The 17,749-nt window shown below is 41.8% G+C and overlaps 1 pseudogene; it reads left to right on the plus strand.

Annotated features, from left to right (window-relative positions):
- Nucleotides 1-5,759: 5,759 nt before the first annotated feature.
- LOC122116721 lies at nucleotides 5,760-6,409 on the plus strand (annotated as a pseudogene).
- The last annotated feature ends 11,340 nt before the right edge of the window (nucleotides 6,410-17,749 follow it).

Consider the following 17,749-nt stretch of genomic DNA (forward strand, 5'->3'; position numbering starts at 1 on the left):
GATTTCTCAGCAGAGACAATCAAAGCAAGAAGAGCCTGGAACGATGTATGCCATGCCCTAAAAACAAACAACTATCAACCAAGAATACTGTACCCAGCTAAACTCTCCTTCATAACCGAAGGCCAAATAAAAACCTTCCATAGCAAAGAAAAATTGAAACAATACATCTCCACCAAACCAGCCTTACAAAAGATTCTTAAAGATGTCCTACACATAGAAAACCAACAAGACCGCAATAAAGGCCAAGAAACTGCACCCAAACTGAGAATCCAAGAACCATAGGAAGAACCCAGTTTTCGCAGCCCCCAAAAAGGTAGATAACATGGCAGGAACTCCCAAATACCTCTCAGTCCTATCTCTTAATGTTAACGGACTGAACTCTCCAATTAAGCGACATAGACTGTCTAGTTGGATTAAAAAACAAGACCCTTCTATCTGCTGCCTGCAGGAGTCACATCTTGCCCGTAAAAACAAACACATTTTCAATGTTAAAGGCTGGAACAAAATCTACCAAGCAAACGTACCGCATAAACAGGCGGGAGTTGCAATCTTAATATCAGATAAAATAGACTTCAAATTAAAATTCGTGAAAAGAGATAAAGAAGGTCACTACATACTAATTAAAGGATCTCTCCTTCAGGAGGATATTACAATTCTAAATATCTATTCACCAAACAATGGAGCACCCAAATTTATCAAAGAAACACTACTTTCCCTCAAATCCCATATAGATCCAAAGACATTAATAGTTGGGGATTTTAACACACCACTCTCCCCACTAGATAGATCAACTCGGCAAAAATTCAACAGAGAAACCACAGATCTAAACAGCTGCATAGATCAACTAGACTTAACAGACATTTACCGAACATTTCACCCAGCAGCATCAGAATACACGTTTTTCTCAGCAGCACATGGAACGTTTTCTAAAATAGACCACATTTTAGGCCACAAAGCAAACTTGTCTAAATTCAGAAACATTGAAGTTATACCTTGCATTCTCTCTGACCACAAGGGAATAAAATTAGAACTCAACACCAAAAGCCACCAAAGAAAGTCCGGTATCACATGGAGGCTGAACAACACACTGCTGAATCATGAGTGGGTCATGGAAGAGATTAGAAAGGAAATTCAAATGTTCATGCTATTCAACAAAAATGAACACACAAATTACCAGCTCCTCTGGGACACAGCAAAGGCAGTATTCAGAGGCAAGTTTATAGCTCTGAGCTCCTACATCAACAAATTGGAGAGATCTGAAACTAGCAATTTAATGACGCATCTAAACCTCCTTGAAAAAGAGCAGCAAGATAAACCCCAATCCAGTAGACGGAAAGAAATAATCAAAATTAAATCAGAATTAAATGAATTAGAATCCAAAAAAACTATAGAAAGAATCAACAAAACAAAGAGTTGGTTTTTCGAAAAACTTAACAAAATTGACAGACCCTTAGCAAATCTTATCAGAAAAAGAAGAGAACACATCCAAATTAATAAACTCAGAGATGAGAATGGAAACATCACCACGGAAACAACCAAGATTCAGAACATTATAAGGGAATACTTCTCAAAACTGTATGCTAATAAGTTTGAGAACTTGACAGAAATGGACCTCTTCCTAGCAAATATTGACATGCCAAAACTAAACCAAGATGAGTTAAACTATCTTAACAGGCCCATATCAAGCATTGAAATAGAAACAGCAATAAGAGACCTCCCAGCTAAGAAAAGTCCAGGACCAGATGGTTTTACAGCGGAATTTTACAAGGCCCTCAAGCAGAGCTCACACCAATTCTCCTCCAACTCTTCAATGAAATTGAAAGAGAAAGCTCACTACCGAACACATTCTATGAAGCCATCATAACCCTCATCCCAAAACCAGGCAGGGACTCATCAAAGAAAGAGAACTATAGACCCATTTCTTTGATGAACATTGATGCAAAACTTCTCAACAAAATTTTGGCCAACCGACTTCAACAATTCATCCAAAAAATCATACACCACGATCAAACAGGATTCATTTCAGGGATGCAAAGCTGGTTCAATATACGCAAATCAATTAATATTATTCATCACATCAACAGGAGCAAGAATAAGAACCACATGGTTATCTCAATAGACGCAGAAAAAGCATTCGACAAGATCCAACACCCCTTTATGATGAAGGTTTTGGAAAAATTAGGAATCCATGGAACATCCCTCAGTACAATAAAGGCTGTATATGACAAACCTACAGCCAGCATTATACTCAATGGTGAAAAACTAAAGCCATTTCCTCTTAACTCAGGAACAAGACAAGGATGCCCACTCTCTCCACTTCTCTGCAATCTAGTGTTAGAATGCCTAGCTACAGCAATAAGACAAGATGCAGACATAAAGGGGATCCAAATAGGGAAAGAAGAAATAAAACTCTCCCTCTTTGCAGATGACATGATCTTGTATTTAAAGAATCCCATAGACTCCACTCCCAAATTACTTAAGCTGATTCAAAACTTTGGCAAAGTAGCAGGTTATAAAATTAACCCCCAAAAATCCATGGCTTTTCTGTATGCCAACAATGAGAAAAGTGTGGCTGAAATTAGGAAAGCAACTCCATTTGTAATAGCCCCACAAAAAATAAAATACCTAGGAATTAACTTAACTAAAGAAGTGAAGGACCTCTATGATGAAAACTTTAAAATCTTGAAAAAGGAAATCAACACAGAACTTAAAAAATGGCAAAACCTCCCATGCTCCTGGATTGGAAAGATTAACATTGTGAAAATGGCAATACTTCCCAAGGCTATCTACAAATTCAATGCAATACCTATCAAAATTCCACCCTCATTCTTCAAGGAAATAGAAGAGGCAATCCAAAAATTCATATGGAACAATAAAAGACCCCGAATAGCAAAAACGCTCCTCAACGGAAAGAACACTGCTGGAGGAATATCAATACCAAATTTCAAACTCTACTATAAAGCCATAGTAATCAAAACAGCTTGGTATTGGCATAAGAACAGACCTCAGGACCAATGGAATAGAATTGAAAACCCAGAAATGAACCTACAGACCTATAGCCATCTAATCTTCGATAAGGGAGCTAAAACAATAGAATGGAAGACAGACAGCCTCTTCAGTAAATGGTGCTGGCAAAACTGGTTAACTACATGTAGAAAACTAAAGCTAGATCCTTATATATCACCCTGCACCAGAATCAACTCCAAATGGATCAAAGACCTTGAACTCAAAGCAGACACTCTGAAAACATTACAGGATGGAATAGGAGAAACCCTGGGTCTCCTCGGCTCAGGCCGAAATTTTCTGAATAGAGACCCAGAAACACAACAAATCAAAGAAAGGTTGGACAAATGGGATTGTATAAGGTTGCAGAGCTTCTGCAGGGCAAATGACATAGCTAGCAAGATCAATAGAAAGCTCACGGATTGGGAGAAGATCTTTACTAGCCATACAACGGACAAGGGTCTCATATCTAAAATATACTTGGAACTCAAAAAATTAAACCACCCAACAACAAATCCCCAAAGAAACAACTGCCCAATAAGTAAGTGGGCGAAAGACCTAAAGAGAAGCTTCTCTGAAGAAGAAAGAAGGATGGCCAATAGACACATGAAGAAATGTTCAACATCCCTAGCCATAAAAGAAATGCAAATCAAAACAACATTGAGATATCACCTCACTCCAGTTAGAACAGCAAAAATCAAGAACTCTAACAACAACAGATGCTGGAGGGGATGTGGACAGAAAGGAACCTTACTTCATTGTTGGTGGGAATGTAAACTTGTTCAACCACTTTGGAAAGCAGTATGGAGGTTCCTCAAAAGACTCCATATAGAGCTCCCCAATGACCCAGCAATCCCACTTTTGGGCATTTACCCAAATGACCACAAACAAGGCCACACTAAAGCTACCAGCACAACTATGTTTATTGCAGCATTATTTACCATAGCTAAGATATGGAACCAACCCAGATGCCCCTCAGTAGATGAATGGATCAAGAAGATGTGGTATATATACACAATGGAATTCTATGCCTCCATCAGAAAGAATGACATTGCCCCATTTGTTAGGAAATGGAAAGGCTTGGAAAAAATTATATTAATTGAAGTAAGCCAGGCCCAAAGAAACATAGGTCCCATGGTTTCCCTTATTTGCAATATCTAGTATAGGTATGAGTCTAGCGGAAAAAGTCAGAGAATGTGATGTTAGGAAAACAAAACCTCAAATATGTATTTTAATGTTTTTGTTTCTTTCATGCATGTGTTTCTAATGCATTTATAAGATTATTTCTTTGTTGCTTTGTGTGTCCCTCCCCCACAGTGTAACCCCCGCTTTCACTATATTTGATGTCAGTATAACATGTGGAGGAGACGGGGACAAACAAGTCGTTTAAGGATTCAGGTGGACCTGTTGCAACAATGAGAAGTACAAAATGTCATGTCAAAACCAGCTTTACAATGTCGGTGGGGGGGAGGGAGGGGGGGTATGATTGGGTGGGGGGGAGGGGGGAGGCTGGGAAGGGAGGTGAAGGGTAAACAAAGGAGGAGGCTGCAATGCTTGGTAAGAAATGTATGCATTTTCCTGCCCATGTAATTGTAACCCCTCTGTACAGTATGTTTTCAAATAAAATATAATAAAATAAAAAAAAATCTATAAAGCAAAAGATAAAAATAAGCTGAAAATATTTGAAAAATAACTCTTAAAATGAGATTTATTTTTGCATTAAAGAATTCTATTGAATCACAATCAGGTAAACACATATAAAAAGCTGTTATACAGGAAAAGAGAATCTTGAAGAAAATTATGTCTATTTCCACAGGAAAATTCAATAAAGTCCTGGATTAATTTTATCATTAACATTTGAGGTTAGAATATAGTAGAATGGCATATGTCACAATCAATAGAAAAGAAAAGCCAACTAAGAATACTGTATTCATGACCCCATACCTTAAAATTGAAGGCAAAAAAAAAACATTGTTTTTCTAACTGCAAATGAAGGGAAATTGGTATCTGCAGACATATTCTGGCAGAACTAGAAGCCATTTAGAACCAAAGGAAGTGATAGGAAGGGCGCTGAACCTATGAGGGGAAAATACCTCAAAAGGATTTCAGAAACAAGAAGCTGAAACCAAATAAAAGTTCTCTCTTCCAGTTATGTGATGGTCAAGTCTAGGAAACAAACTATAATGCCACATGTTGGGACCGTCAGCTAAGTATATTACAGCCTCTGTTATGGACTGGAGGAGGGGCCTTTGCGTAAGTTGATACTGAATTCCATGGTTTGTCTGAATTGTAGATCTGTGCTAAACATTGTACATTTCTTATTTTTGCTCTCTACATTACATGTAGTTTATACTAAGCAAAATAAAATGGCCAGACCTAAACTTGTAAACAAATACCTAGAAAATAAATAAGAATGACTCAATTTATGGAAATGCATCCTTATCAAGAAAACTGTAAAACATACCAGAAAGGGTTGAAGAATTAGGCAGCAGACAAGAGCAGGAGGAATCATGAAGGCATTCCCTTTCTAGGGAACACACATTAGATTTCTCTTGCTTTACTTGGTAACAGTTAATGTCATTTGCTCACAGGAGAGGCCCCACCCTCAAGGTGTCTGTTTCCATTTCACCTGACAGTTTGTCTGTCACCATTACACAACCAGGACATTTGCATATTGCTCCCTAGGGAGGAACTCCTTGCAAGTACAACATAAAAGCTCAGCTCTAAGCTTGGTTGGACTGACCAGCACTGCTTACTCCCAAATGAGGTGCCCTGTTCAGCTCCTGGGGCTGCTCTTGCTCTGGGTATCAGGTAAGAACACACTAGAGCTGAGGAAGGAGATGGGGAGGGGCTGAGCTCTGCTCCCCATGTTTGTTATGTCCACTCGTGCAAAATGTGGCATATGTGTCTTTGAGAGTGAGGAAGATTCCAGAAGGAGCAAAGAATCATGCTGTTTTACAAATTCTGATGTGTGTGTGTGTGTGATATCATCAGGTATTTAATGAACATTTTGTTGGATGAAACAAAAATTAAAAAAAAATTACAGCCTGCAATAAGATAATTGTGAAAATGTCTCATGATGCTAGTAATTAACCCTGTCCACTTTTCTAATTATTTTAGGATCCAGTGAAGATGCTATATTGATTCAGACTCCACTCTCTCTACCTGTCACCCTGGGAGAGCCAGTCTCCATCTCCTGTAGGTCCAGTCAGAGTCTTATATAGTGATGGAAACACCTATTTGTACTGGTTCCTACAGAAGCCAGGCCAGTCTCCACAAGCCCTAATCTATTTGGTTTCCAACCGATATTCTGGGGTCCCTGACAGATTCAGTGGCAGTGGGTCAGGCACAGATTTCACATTGAAAATCAGCAGGGTGGAGGCTGAGGATGTTGGTGTTTATTAATGCTTTCAACACACACACGTTCCTCCCATAGTGATACAGCCCTGAACAAAAACCACCCTGCCTGGTGTAGCAGAACTGTCACGTGTAGCCATTTTTGGAGAAGCACAACAGCTTTTCTGAGTGAATATGAGAGCAAGAAACTAGAGAAGTCAGGATAGTAAGTCACAGTTGTGCTCTCTGAACCAAGCATTTCTGATACCCTTTAGGGCTATTGCAGAAAAGCCATGGAATTGCACAGGCAGCCATATGGCTCCTTTGGCTGATGGTATGATAATGCATCATATCGTTTAATAAATACTCATTCTGATTCCATTTTGTTCTCTATCATTTGTCCACTGTATTTGAACACTACAAATTGCATAGTTAATATTAGAAATTAGTGCTTTTCAAATAATTCTCATCTTTGGCTGTGGTGGTGGGATTTACCAGCTCAGTATTAGCCTAAGCTATATTGTGACTTCCAGCCCTTAAGAGAACATGTGCACACAGCATGTCCAGTAGTGGGAGATGAGAGAGGGCTGCAGGATCAGTGCTGTCCCCAGCAGGTCACCAGAGTCCTTTTCAGTGAGCAGGTCACTGCTTGTGCTCAAGGGCACAGACTGTGTCCTGAGCTTCATCATGCCCAGGCAGAGAGTGAGGGAAGGACAGCCGAGTGACTGTCCATTATTCCCTAGATTTCCTTCTCAGTTTCAGAATTTAAAATGATAAGTTATACAATTAAATATTAGTCTACCAATTAATTAATTAATACCTAATTTACTATATATACTCAATAGACATATAGCATTTGCATTCATGCATTTATGAAGTGTTCCTCGATGTTCTGATAAGAACAGATTCCAGTGGATTTAAGACTCTGTTCTTAGGACTCTGCTGACTCTCCTCATTATCCCAGTCCCTCACAAGCAGTGAGAATGGCCCTTGAGCATCCTTCCAACACAGTCCTGGCCTGGGAGCTTTTTCCAGGGCCAGGAGGCTTTTCTGGAGGTTGGTTTAAGAGCTTTGTGTCCATTGGCCTTGGCTCTTCTTGGCTTGTGCAGGCGCTCGCTGCTTGCACATGCTTATCTTGGTCTTGGCGAAGCCGCAGGTACAGCTCTCGCCAGGACTCACCTTCTGTCGGTTTTTGATCCTTGAATGCTTTGCAACAGCGGATTTGCCACAGCCTGTCTGTACCACTGTGCGCCACTGTCCTCGGGTAAGTGTTCCCTTGAAGTTGGTGAGCAGAAGGAGTAGAAGTCTGGGAAATGGGTGCTACGAGAATGCAGGGTGGCCTGGGAGTGGCTGGAGTGCTGTGTTGAGGGAGCCCCCAGACATCCTGGGGGCACCAGGGAGCGAGGGAGTCGTGCTTCGGTGCAGAGTACAGTGGCATCTTCAGGGACTTTCTGACAAAAGGCAAAGCCATCTCTTCCCGTCCCTCTCTCTGTCCCCCTTTACCTTCGTCTCCCCTTCCCCCTTCCCTTTCATCTCCCTTTACCCCTTCCTCAACACCTCCTCCTTCCCCTTCTCCTTTTCCCACTTCCCAGGGCACAGAGGCTCCTGGCCTAGGTGAAGAGAAGGAGGACATCCATTTTAGGTCAGGCATCCAACCCAAATAAGCCTGCAGCCCAGGGAAATTAGAGGTTTCAGTGCTGAGCTGCACCATTGGCACCCCAGCTTCTTCTGTGGAATTGACGGGACTGGCTGGATTGGTGGCTGAGGTTGGCACCAGCTGTTCCGCCTGGATTTCCTGGACCTTGCTTGCCCTTGGGACTGAGCTGTGCATGGAATCTGAGGGTCTTCTGGGACCGCTGGAGCCATTCCTTTTCAGGTCTCCTTGAGCAAAGGCAGCAGCATGAATCCTGCCCTTGGTCCTCTGTCTCCTCGGCAGCAGCTGGGTCTGGTTGAGGGCATCCTCGAAAGACTGTGGAGGTGCACGGAATTCATGCTGTTGCTCGGATTTGCTCTGGTGATTGCGCCCGTGCAGCCTTGCTGTCTGCGTCTCTGGCTTGCCAGAGGTCTGCTTGACATTAGAGGGCAGGGGGCCTGAACCTCTCTTCCCCTCTTCAGAGGATCGGCACCCATCTTTTGGTCTGGCCCCAGGCTGTCCCTGGGGTTCCCAAGGGAGACCTTCTTGTGGGAGCCCTGTTGGATCCTGAGACTGAGGGACCGGAAGGCACGCGTTTCCAGGCATGTCCCGGATACCAGTGGGCCCAGGGTCCCGCGAGACTCCAGAGTTGTCCACAGCCCAACGATGAGACCTGCTGCTGCCCCCAGAGGACTCTGGGTCCACTCGGGGACGTTTCTCCTGCCTGCTTCTGGCACAAGGGCTGGCAGACCGCTTGCCAGGTCCCTGGAACTCACACAGCTCCCCGGACCGTGGGGGCTCTGGCCCAGAGTTGGGGCCTCCCCTCCCAGCTGCCGTTTCTTTCCCCCCGGAGCCCCAAACCACACTTGACTCTTTCAACTTGTCCTCTCGCACCCACCCTGACTCTGACAGCCCAAGAGCCTCCTTCCCGGGCTCCTGTTCAGAGACCTGCTGTAGAATCGCTGTAAGAAGCCCTGGGTTGCACCCCAGGAGAGCCAAGGTCTCCCAGCGTGTGTCCAGCTCCTTTGCCATACTGCCCACCAGCGGGTGCTGCCTAAAACCCTTCACTATCTGTCTGACACCCGTGGCGCCAAGGATTTCTGCCGTGATGGGCAAGACGGAGAGCAGACTCAAGGATTTGCGGAGCTCCTCCGAATGTGTGCTGGAGGCCAGGTGCTCTTGGAGCAGCTGCACGGCTCCCCACACCCACTCGGCGGCCAGCGACTCCATCCCACCCCTGGCCATGTCTACAGAGACTCCGGAACCACACAGCTGGACTCCTCCATCCAGGGGTTCACTCGCCCTGCTCTGAGAGGACAGATCCATATTTGACGCCTTCAACAGGTCCTCTTGCTCCCTCTCACCATCCTCCACCTCCCTCTGCCCCTCCCCCTGCCCAAGATCATACTTCCTGGGCTCTAGACCTCCATCCTGGTCAGGGACCTGGCTCAGAGCCTCTGATTTGTGGCTCAGAACAGCCAAGGTTTTCCAGTGTTTGTCCAATTCCTTGGCCAAACCAGCCACCTGTGGGTGCTTCCTAAAACTCTTCACCACCTTTCTGACACCCGTGGTGGCAAGGATTTCTGCGGTGATGGGAATGACTGAGAGCAGCTTCAGGGAATGAAGAAGCTCGTCCGTCTCTGTGCTGGAGGCTAGGCGCTCCTGGGGCTGCCGCACAACTCCGCACACAGACTCGGCATTCTGCATCCCGATGTCACCCCCCACCATGTCTACAGAGATGCTGGACCCATTCGCCTGTGTTCCTGGGTCCTGCAGGTCACTCGCCCTTCTCTGAGAGAACGCATCCACATTTGAGGACTTCAACATGTCCTCCGTCTCTGGCTTCCTCGTCTCCCTCCACTCCCCCTCTCCCAGATCATCCTTCCTGGGCTCTTGACCGCCATCCTGCTCAGGAACCTGGCTCAGAGCCTCTGATTTGCGCCTCAGCACAGGCAAAGTCTTCCAGCGCTTGGCCAGCTCCTTGGCCAAACTGCCTACCTGCTGGTACTTCCTAAATACCTTCACTGTCTCTCTGACACCCGTGGTGGCAAGGATTTCTGCCGAGATGGGCATGACTGAGAGCAGCCTCAAGGATTTGTATAGCTCGTCGGCATCTGTGCTGGAGGCCAGGCGCTCCTGAATCTGCCTCACAGCTCTGCACTCCCACTGGGCTGCCTCCATCTTCTGCCAACCTCGTCTATGTCTACAGAGATGCCCAGGACACTCACCTGGCTTCCTGAATGCCGTGGGTCACTTACCGTGCTCTGGGACTCTTCCTCTGGTCAGTCGCTGTGAGGCATGTAGGCTTCCTCCTGGTCCTCTCTGCAGCCGAGTCCAGAATGATCCTGCCCACCAGCTGCCTGCCTTATATAAACTCTTACTGCCCCACCTCTTCCCACAGTTCCTCCTGTAAGCCCCTCCCTATCTCAAGCCTGTCACACCCTTACATCCTAGCAGGGGGTCTCCCAAGATACACCTTGCCTGACCTTCCACAAGTCCCCTCCCTACAGCTCCCAAGGCCAAGTGTCGGCTCTGCTCTTCTTGTCCGGAACTCCTGTATCAAGAGATTCCCCCACTACTCCTCTGACCTGGGGCACCAGGGGATGGTGCAACTGGCAACTTCCACTAACACTCCCTTTGTCTCCATCCTGTTTACAGGATCCTCTCTATCTGGCCCTGTGTTTTCCACCTTTAAAGATAACCCATAACCCTAGACATAATTTTGTAGTTGCTCCACAAACTCCAGGGCTATTGTAGCCGATTTGACCTCAGTGTCCTTCATCACCTGATATGCATTGGCACTTCCGGGATTGAACACTTGCTGAGGGAATCGCTGATCCCACCTGCACCAGTTCAACTAAATAAAAGCAGTGGCCATTTGCCTGGTCAAGTTTAATAAATATAATAATGAATGAATAAATATGTATATATGTGTGTATGTGTGTATTTTAACCTATGTATATGTGCAAACATATATACATACATATATATATACACAAACATATATAGTTATATATAATTATTTATAGTTTATACATATATATACATATATATGCAAATCTGTACTGGCTAGTGTCTTTTCCAAGTCTTTCCTTCCTCTTTTGTTGTTCCTTTTGGTGTTGTGGGCTGCTGGCTTGCTAAGGAACTGTTTTGTTTGCTTGCTTGTTTCAGAGACAAGGTCACACAGGGAAGACCAAGTTGGACTGGTGCTTTGGAACCTGCTGATTCTGCTGCCTGTAGGCTGAGCACAGTTGTGGACAATCAACACTGAGCTCCTACCACCTGTGGTTAGGGTGAGTTTTGATCTGAGCTTGTTACTTCTGTTATGGTAGGAATCAGGTTGGGTAGATGGGAGAGAGTGCCTTGATCTCCTCCATCACATGATGTGTATTGGCAGTTCCCAGGTTGGATAATTAGGGAATTGCTGCTCATGTTTGAAATAATCTAACTGAAGCCAGTGGCTATTGGTCTTCTAGAGATACATATATATATAAGTATATTTTACCTTGTGTATATATATATGCATACATATATATACATATATGTACAAACACGTATGCAGAAACCTATACAAATGTACATATATTGCGTGTCTATGTGTGTGTGTGTGTGTGTTTGTGTGTGTACAGTTGAATGTCTTTTCCCAGCCTTTCCTTCCTCTTTCTTGGTTCTTTGTAGGGTTGTGAGACCTCTGGCTTGGTGGGAACTATTTTATTTGCTTGCTGGGTTTCAGTGACAGGGTCCCACTGGGAAGACCAGGTTAAACTTGAGCTTTGGAAACCGGTGAGTTGCCCTCCTGTAGACTGTCCCACAGGTGTGGACCTTCAACACTGATCTCCTAACCCTCCCTGTTGTTAGGGTGTGTTCTGATCTTAGCTTCTTCCTTCTTGTTAGTAGGAAGCAGGTTGGGTAGATGGGAGAGAGTTGATCAACGTCTTTCATCACCTGAGGTGACATTTCTCAGATTGGATAATTCTTTAGGGAACTGCTGATCACTTCTGCACCAATCCAACTGTAGCCAGTGGCCATTTGTCTTGTCCATATATATACATATATATATATATATATATAATTTATTCATTTATCCATAGGTACATTTATATGTTACCTATGTATATGTGTGAGTATACATATATATCACTCTATATGCAGATATATATATGTATATCTATTTATCTATCTATATCCCAAGCTTGAAATATCTTATCAAACAACATTTAGCAGGAAGGCTTTAGGATCTTATTTTTAACTCTCTTGCTCTGAAATTACTCATTCTCCATCCTCCACATTTCGATTGTTAGAAAATTTCTTCAAAAATAATCATTCCCCATAGTTTATTTGTTCAAAATCCTTACTAACAAGAGAAATCATATTCCAAATTAACCACTTCTTCTATTTCATTGTCTTTCTTTCTCTCTTTTCTAGTCTCTTTTCTGGAGTATTTTCTTTCTTTATTGGGGGGGGGGGGTAATTCTTCATTTTGTTTCTTTCTTTTAATTTAATTGTGAAAATAACATACAGAGGGGTTACAATTACATGGACAAGGTAATGAGTACATTTCTTATCAAGAATTGTTGCCTCCTCCTGGGAGTATTTTCTTGAGGTTACATATATGGGCCACCATACTTGGCTTTCTGTAAGACTTACTATGTTTTTTTGAAGAATGTAGTCAACTTTATCAACAATTTAAGATCTAGAGGTCTCTCTGTCCTCAGAGTTTGAACATTAGTCTTACTATTCATCCTAACCTGATGTGTTCCTTAGGTTCATGTTTCAGTGTTTATAGGATTCTTCACAGATTCTAAAGGATGTCTGAAGGACAAAATCCTAACATGCTCTATCTCAACTTTTCTTCCAATAACTATGAACCCATCCTCTTACATACACAAAAATTCTTCAAACCTGCTTACTGACAAGGACAAATTGATTGCACCGAGAAGGTAAATAAGAGGATTTCAAGCAGCCCGTGGGAACACACCACTTAAGGGAATGGAGAAGGAATGATGTCCTCCATGCTTTCCCATCCAGAGGGTGCCAATCTCAATCCAGACAGAAAATGAACACCTTCCTGCAGACAGCAGAGAAAAGATTCACTCTCTGGCACACCTTTCAGCTCCATAACACAAAGATAATTTAAATATGTACCAAAAAGTCTGAGGGATTTTTGTATTTATCAGAACCCTTAATCTTTGTTGTCACACATAAGTTTAGTGTTTAATATAGGTCATCTTTACCAGCAAATAATAGCCAAATCATCATTTCATAATAAAGTAGAATGCTATTTAAATACTTATTGATTATACACTATAGACAAATGAGAATCTTGTATATAGATGTATTATTTACTGACAAATAATAAAATGAATATCACTTACTGACTACCTGGCCTAAGAAATAACATTCTCAATAACATTGAAGTCTAGATTTCTCCCTTTAAGAAAGCTTGTTCAGAATAATAGTATTAGCATCTTCTTTTTTTTCTTTAGGGTGACATAAATACAAATAATGCATCTTGTAAGTTTATAAAAATGGGATTATACTTCCTAGATTTTTCAGTGGTTTATTGAACATCAACATTATGTTTCTCAGAAGCACCTGCATTAATGCATATGGCTGTAGTTCATTTTTGTTACTTAGAGCACTCCATTTCTGTGAAGGCAGGACAGTTTATTTCTCCTGGTCTAGACCCTGAGATGTTTCCAGTGTCTTCTGGTTCTGGATGATGGCTATTGTTTCCCTCTTGTAGTGATGATGAGCAAGGTGTTTCAGGCTTGTATAGCCAGGAGCGGAGGTGTTGTGTGGCAGCCCATGTACAAAAGGCACACCTCCCAATTTACCCAGCAGCCCTGGTTTCTTCCAAGGTCCTCAAGCCAATTTTTAGTTCTCACCAGAACTCTAGGAAAATACCCATCACTTCACAGATTTGCTAACCCTGAGTCCTGGCAGATCATATATGTCTTCAAGTCCTCTGGGGTTTGAATTTCCTGATTAACAGTGAGATAATCTGTCTTTTATAAGTTTATTGAGCTTCATGCTTCTTTGACCTTCACTTATACTTTTCTTTGAAATGCTCCACTGTGCCCTTGGGTGGGCAGTTCTTTCCAAACTGGCTCATTAGAATTTTTTATGTTCATGTAATTGATCTTTTTTCTTTATTATTATTATTTATTGTGAAAATACCATATAGACGGGTTACAATTACATGGGTAAGGAAGTGAGTACATTTCTTATCAAGCATTTTTGCCTTCTCCTTTGTTTCCCCTTCCCATCCCTTCCCATTTCTCTCTCCCCCCACCCCCCCGGTGGGCAAAGTTGTATAGTTCATTTAATTTTTATTTTTTATTGTGAACATACTGTACAGAGGAGTTACAATTACATAAGCAAGATAATGAGTACATTTATTATCAAGCATTGCTTTTTCAACATAACGACTTGTACATCTCATTGCTGCAATGGGTCCACCTGTATCCCTATTTAAGTGATTTGTTTTTTCCCTTCCACTGCACAAATCATACCAACATCAAGTACAATGAAAGCAGGGTTCATACCATGGGAGAGGGACATACAAAGCAATAAAGAAATCATCTTATAAATATGTTAGAAAAATCATAAGAAAGAAAAGCTTTTGTATACTTATCTTGGAGTACATTTCACCTAACATCAACTTATCTGACCTTTTCTGCTTGTCTCAGACATATACTAGTTATTGCAAATAAGGGAAACCATAGGACATATGTTTCTTTGGGCATGGCTTACTTCACTTAATATAAATTCTATGCTTCCATCAGAAAGAATGACATTGCCTAATTTGTTAGGAAATGGAAAGACTTGTAATTAATCTTATAAATATTAAAAATATATTTTCTTGCTGCGTGGCTGACACTAATAATCCTAGCTCCTCATGCTGAGATCTGAGGATAGTGGTTTGAACCCAGCCAGGGCAGAAATAGTCTATGACATTCTTATCTCCAATAAATTACTCAGAAAAAGCTGGAAGTAGAACTATGGCTTAAATGGTAGAGCGCTAGCCTTGAGCAAAAAAGGCTCAGGGACAGTGCCCAGACATTGAGTTCAAGCCCCAGGATCAGAACAAAACCAAGTATGTTTTCTCTTAATACATAAAATGGTTTTCTTGCACATGTTTCATCTTTATATATTTTTTCTTATTCTTTTTTGGGGGGCTGGGGGCTGATCCTGCATCTTTTACTCTGCCTAGGCACGGTCCCTGAGCTTCTTTTGCTCAATGTGAGTATGCTACCACTTGAGCCACAGCCCCACTCTGGCTTTTTTTGAGTAGTTTATTGAAGCTAAGAACTTTCCTTCCTGTGCTGGCTTTGAACCAGGATCCTCAGATTTCAGCCTTCTGAGTAGCAGGGATTATGGCTATAAGCCATTGGTGCCTAGCTTTCTTATTCTTTTCATAAACATAAGTTCCTAGTAATAGATGGATTAGTTAGTCTCTTTCTTTGTATTTTTGGTCTCTTTCTTGTTTGCTTAAGAAATATTTCTTGCTCTGTGGTAATTATGATTTTCCTATATCTTTAGATTTACTAAGAGTTCTCTTTCTTTTGAACACACAAATATTCACTCTCAGAATTATTTGATTTAAGCTACATTTTGAAATAACCGTCAAACTTTACTTTTCTTCTACAGAGTCCCAGTGCCATTTGTTAAGCAGATCATTATCCTTACCCCAATACTAAGTTTCTTTTTTTTTAATTAATATAATTAGTTTATTAATGTAATTATATATGTGTAACATATTTCAATCCCTAATGTCTTATACTTTTTACCCAACCCTTCCCACCATTCTTCTCACACTTAATACTCATATCCATCATCATCATCATCATCAACAACAACATTGTTATCATTTTAGTATTAGTTTCCACATAAGAATGAAAGCCTGCAATATTTAGCCTATTTATTTTTTTATTTTTATTTTTTTTTTAATTTAATTTTATTTTATTTGAGAACATACTGTACAGAGGGGTTACAATTACATGGGCAGGATAATGCATACATTTCTTACCAAACATTGCAGCCTCCTCCTTTGTTTACCCTTCACCTCCCTTCCCAGCTTCCCCCCTCCCCCTCACCCAATCATACCCCCCTCCTCCCCCCCACCGACATTGTAAAGCTGGTTTTGACATGACATTTTGTACTTCTCATTGTTGCAACAGGTCCACCTGAATCCTTAAACGACTTGTTTGTCCCCGTCTCCACCACATGTTATACTGACATCAAATATAGTGAAAGCGGGGGTTACACTGTGGGGGAGGGACATACAAAGCAACAAAGAAATAATCTTATAAATGCGTTAGAAACACATGCATGAAAGAAACAAAAACATTAAAATACATATTTGAGGGTTCGTTTTCCTAACATCACATTCTCTGACTTTTTCCGCTTGACTCATACCTATACTAGATATTGCAAATAAGGGAAACCATGGGACCTATGTTTCTTTGGGTCTGGCTTACTTCACTTAATATAATTTTTTCCAAGCCTTTCCATTTCCTAACAAATGGGGAAATGTCATTCTTTCTGATGGAGGCATAGAATTCCATTGTGTATATATACCACATTTTCTTGATCCATTCATCTACTGAGGGGCATCTGGGTTGGTTCCATATCTTAGCTATGGTAAATAATGCTGCAATAAACATAGTTGGGCTGGTAGCTTTAGTGTGGCCTTGTTTGTGATCATTTGGGTAAATGCCCAAAAGTGGGATTGCTGGGTCATTGGGGAGCTCTATGTGGAGTCTTTTGAGGAACCTCCATACTGCTTTCCAAAGTGGTTGAACAAGTTTACATTCCCACCAACAATGAAGTAAGGTTCCTTTCTGTCCATATCCCCTCCAGCATCAGTTGTTGTTAGAGTTCTTGATTTTTGCTGTTCTAACTGGAGTGAGGTGATATCTCAATGTTGTTTTGATTTGCATTTCTTTTATGGCTAGGGATGTTGAACATTTCTTCATGTGTCTATTGGCCATCCTTCTTTCTTCTTCAGAGAAGCTTCTCTTTAAGTCTTTCGCCCACTTACTTATTGGGCAGTTGTTTCTTTGAGGATTTGTTGTTGGGTGGTTTAATTTTTTGAGTTCCAAGTATATTTTAGATATGAGACCCTTGTCCGTTGTATGGCTAGTAAAGATCTTCTCCCAGTCCGTGGGCATTCTATTGATCTTGCTAGCTATGTCATTTGCCCTGCAGAAGCTCTGCAACCTTATACAATCCCATTTGTCCAACCTTTCTTTGATTTGTTGTGTTTCCGGGTCTCTATTCAGAAAATTTCGGCCTGAGCCAAGGAGACCCAGGGTTTCTCCTATTCCATCCTGTAATGTTTTCAGAGTGTCTGCTTTGAGTTCAAGGTCTTTGATCCATTTGGAGTTGATTCTGGTGCAGGGTGATATATAAGGATCTAGCTTTAGTTTTCTACATGTAGTTAACCAGTTTTGCCAGCACCATTTACTGAAGAGGCTGTCTGTCTTCCATTCTATTGTTTTAGCTCCCTTATCGAAGATTAGATGGCTATAGGTCTGTAGGTTCATTTCTGGGTTTTCAATTCTATTCCATTGGTCCTGAGGTCTGTTCTTATGCCAATACCAAGCTGTTTTGATTACTATGGCTTTATAGTAGAGTTTGAAATTTGGTATTGATATTCCTCCAGCAGTGTTCTTTCCGTTGAGGAGCGTTTTTGCTATTCGGGGTCTTTTATTGTTCCATATGAATTTTTGGATTGCCTCTTCTATTTCCTTGAAGAATGAGGGTGGAATT

This window comes from Dipodomys spectabilis, unplaced genomic scaffold (assembly GCF_019054845.1).
Source record: "Dipodomys spectabilis isolate Male_0828 unplaced genomic scaffold, ASM1905484v1 ptg000137l, whole genome shotgun sequence".
Classification (NCBI taxonomy): domain Eukaryota; kingdom Metazoa; phylum Chordata; class Mammalia; order Rodentia; family Heteromyidae; genus Dipodomys; species Dipodomys spectabilis.